Source organism: Passer domesticus, chromosome Z (assembly GCF_036417665.1).
Source record: "Passer domesticus isolate bPasDom1 chromosome Z, bPasDom1.hap1, whole genome shotgun sequence".
Classification (NCBI taxonomy): domain Eukaryota; kingdom Metazoa; phylum Chordata; class Aves; order Passeriformes; family Passeridae; genus Passer; species Passer domesticus.
Window position 1 is genome coordinate 67,635,568 of NC_087512.1, and position 4,338 is coordinate 67,639,905.

The following is a 4,338-nucleotide window of genomic DNA, read 5'->3' on the forward strand; positions in this document are numbered from 1 at the left end:
TGCAGAAGCATTTCCACATTGTCCAAAACTGGCTCTGTCACAAAGAGCAGAGCACAATACAATCCTAATACTCAAAGTATGATCATGTCCTTGTCCCATTTTATCCTGAAGTTGAATGAAAAGGTTCAAACATGTTAAAATACTCTGGCTTTAAATACCATGAGATTTGACTATCTGTAAAACCTAATTATACACTATCATTGCTGGAACAAAACAGTAGCAACAGAATGAGCCATATATTTGTTGATATCTCAGTAAGCTTTGGATTTAATTTGAGCAGTAGCTAAAAGCTGATGCAGTGTTTATTTAAACTGACTTGCTGCAAACTTGTAATATGTCATATTCAGCCCATATATTTGTACCATAGAGACCACTTGGGGTTTTTTTTGCATCTTAAAACAACTGTGTGTTATTAAATTGCATTACAAAAGCATACACTTTGAGGGAATACGTAGGTCTAAAAAGTAGCTCTATGAAGCCAGAAAAATGCCTGAAAAAGCAGATGGTGAGATTTGACCGTGATAATATTCTACATTTTATAAATTCTAATATCACAATATCTGCAGCATGAACCACAGAGCACTGCAACAAGAACTATTCATCATTTTAAATAAGTGTCTGCAAGCTGCTATACATTTTAAATTAATATTCTTAACCACAGCTTGCAAAAACAAGTAGCACATATCATCACCAATCACACATCAAACCAAGTTAAATGTTTGACATTGCATTCACTACAAGGTAAGTAAATCATTCTGATGTTAATAAACAAACCAAAAGCTTTCCCTATTCAGAAAGGTAAATTAGGTTATATTACCTCTAAATATATGGCAATAATGTATAGGATGAATCCTGTTTTACTTTTTTTCTTTAGAAGTTTAATATTTTATTACAGTAGAAGGGTGCACAGCAGCTAACTCACCCCCTTCTGACAACCAGTTTCTTTGTCTAATTTCCATTCGTTTCTTTGGCAGCTAAAACACCTTGAAATTACCTTCTGCAGCATGGAAGAATGATTTTTTTCCCCCTAGCTCTGGCTGTCAGAGTGATTAGAATTTTAATTAGTAAAGCAGTAAGGAGGGAGGAAAATCAGGGAAAAAAGCACATGAAAGATTCACTAGAGCAGGGAAGACAAAGAGGCGTCAGAGGCAGCCTCACAGCTTGCTTGTTACAGCAGCAATTGCAGGGCCAAACTCAGGTCTATAACACTAACACAGCACCATCCTTTAGACCTCTGACAATGTCAGGCTTCTGGGGCATGAGAAAACATTTTTCTCAGTTGTCACTCAGAGCAAGACAAGGTTTTTAAAGCACTCCAACTAGGAACTGCTCCACCACTGGGCTCATTTTGGCACTTTGATCTGCACTGCAGGACTCTAAGCTCAGAACTCAAGCCATGGAGACAGGATTGTCAGTTAAACAGAATTTTACCATCCAGCTATTACACCAATTAATATTGTAATTTTGATTCAGTATCTGGGCTTTTTATAAAACAAAGGAAGCTTTTAATTGCCAAAGGGCTGATGAGAGAAATAGCAGAAAGCCTTCTGTTAGCAATTCAGTATATTTTAAGCTGAATTTAAAAACAAATCATTTTAATGGCACAAACATCATGACTCATTCTTCGTCTGTCTGTGATCAGCATGGGCATTTTACCTTGACATTGTGACTCTGATGCTGCAGCTCAGGACAGGAGGTAGCATGGACAAGCAGCACAAGCCTGTTAATGGTGGAGGAGCTGAACACTGAATTTGCATGTGGCTGAATCACACCTGGAGCCTGGGGAGACACAGATATTCACCCTGGGAGCCTTCACAGGCCACCTCCACCCTATCCTCATCCACCCTGACATTGCTGCCCATCTCTATCTGGTACAGAGCAAAGGACAACCTGCTAGAGAGGACCCCTGCCTCTTGGGCTCTGCTCCTCACGAGGTCTCTCAGCCCTATTCCCAACTGTTATTGCTATCAGTGCTGTCACTTGTATTATATCAATGCACTCAGCTGACAAGATCAGCAGCACACTGTGCATGGCATGGTACATGCACGTACTAAATGTAGGGATGAATGTGTGCTATTATCTATTCAACAGTAGGAGAGCCCAGGAACTGAGGTGCTGAGTGGCAGAATGGGAAATTGAATCCCATTCCAGTGCCTGAACAACAAATTTATTCTTTCTAAACTCATATCCTCTCAACCTAGTCCTTGTACGCAAAGATATTTTAATCAGCTGAGAGCAAAATAATTTTCTGTCTCTACAGGGTCTGATCCTGAATTCTTTGTTCACATGACTGGTTTTCTTCCAGTTCATAGAAGCTTTTAGCAGATAACAACAGAGTAATAACAGAGCAGATTTAAAATGTTTTAAAAGAGGATTATCAATCAGTGCCACTGATCTCTCAAAACAATTGTGTTTGTGCTTCTATTTCACCAGTTATTGCAAAGGTTAGTCATTCACAGCATGTCCACTAGGAACTGCTGGAAAATTTTGAATGCTTTTTTGACAGGGTTTTTGATTCTGGTTCACAATCAGCCAAAGCATTATTCTACCTAGAACAGAAGACAAAATTTACAACAGCAAAGTCAGATTTTTGCAGAGGGTCATTGTACAATCTCTAGCAAATTCTGTAGTAGGAGAAAAAATTGTCGTGCTGATCTTTTGTCTGATAAAATAACACATGACATATTTGTAATTTATGGAAATCAAACTATAGAGAATTTTTGGGTTCAAGTAATTATATCTCAGTGCAAGATCTAAATAAAACTGATGAAAAGGTAATTAGGAAAGCAATATAACAATATAGATAAATGCCAAAAATGAGGTTCAAAGCACCAATCTTAACTATACAGCTGCAAATACTGGTAAGAAGCCAGTAATTACAGTTAAAGTCAATTGCCAGCTGTTTTAAAGCACATCATTTAAATGAGCATTGCAATTGCTATCTTCCAGTCTTGGCTGCTAAAACAGCAGACAAGAAACAGAAAATTAAAATCCAGACGTTTAAAAATAGCTCACCATTTTTTTTCTTTAATTGCTTTCTTGCTCTGAAATCATCTACATTTTATAGTATATTTAGTGACAAGGAAGATTTTGTGCAATGCTTTTGCCACTAAGATGATCTCATTCTAAAATATCACTATGAAAACCACATGTGTTTACAGAAAACCGTAGGGGCTAACGATTGAGACTTGCCTCCAGCACCCAGAGGACAAAAGAAGAAGAGATAATGGAAGTCATAAGAAATCACATCTTCCTCTCATCACTTAGCAGATCAACAAATACACCAAATGATTGGATGTTCCTGTGGAACTGGATCTTCCAACTTGTGTCGTAGAATCAGGGATATATTTTCTACTATTTTCAATATTGAACTGAAGCCACCATCTCTCAGCTGTCATCACAACACCAGCAGAAAAAAGTCCCACTTTGGGAATTTAGGAGCAGAAGGAGTCTTATCAGCAAAAGAAAGTACAACTTATTCCTGCAGAGGTGGACTCAGTTTGTACTTTTACCATGGCAGTGGTATTAAGAGTTCCAAAAATAAAAAGGAATTTGATTTTCACATTTTCAGATGATCTGTTACTGCAGTAACTTGAACTTCATGCTGCCTTAAAAGTTCATTCTATGCTGTCTTGAATAAAGACTCTGTGTTGGGAAGCTCATCCAAAAGATCCCAATTTACATCTTAAAATGCACCATTGAACTGTAAAACAAAGCACACCAGTGACCCAACAGCTGTTAATAAGTGATCATAATCATGTCTCTGTATACAGTCTGTATATTGAGTGACTTAACAATCACATTGACTTAAATTCCAGCCCTCCCCTGGCCCTTCAGTCACACAGTTGCATCACTGAAAGGATACCATCTCAGGGTAAATGAACATTAGCAAGGTAAGAACCAGCCCTCTTTAACACTGGAAAAAACAATAAATAGTACAAAAGCTCTCTATTCAGAAAGATGTTTTCACCTCCCTGTCTCTAAAACATCCCAAGAAAGAAGGAATATATGAAATTAAAAAGATGAAAACTGTGAGTGATGTGCCAGGAATATTAGATTTTAAAAGTTGCCTTAGGAATCTTTTCTAAAAAAAATTTGAATATCCTGAAGAGGGAAATCCCTCACAGTTATGTTTTCTTCTGCATTAGCTTGTGCCTTCCCAAGCTTGACATATTTTCTCATTTCAGTCATAGATGACAGCATGCAGAGAGTGTTAAAGTTCAGTAAATGGAAACATAAGATATAACCCTAAAAGTCAAATAGTGATTCTTAGTAGGAGTATCTTCAAAGCCTTGACAAAGATGGGGGGTACACAAGGATAAGAATTTGAGGGAGATC

The 4,338-nt window shown here is 37.6% G+C and overlaps 1 long non-coding RNA gene across 1 annotated transcript; it reads right to left on the reverse strand.

The window, feature by feature from the left end:
* Positions 1–1,545: 1,545 nt before the first annotated feature.
* Positions 1,546–3,710, reverse strand: LOC135291361 (uncharacterized). Its single transcript, XR_010354171.1, has 2 exons — positions 3,564–3,710; positions 1,546–1,779 (listed from the first exon to the last, which is right to left on the reverse strand). It is a non-coding gene; the product is annotated as an uncharacterized LOC135291361 (long non-coding RNA).
* Positions 3,711–4,338: the final 628 nt, after the last annotated feature.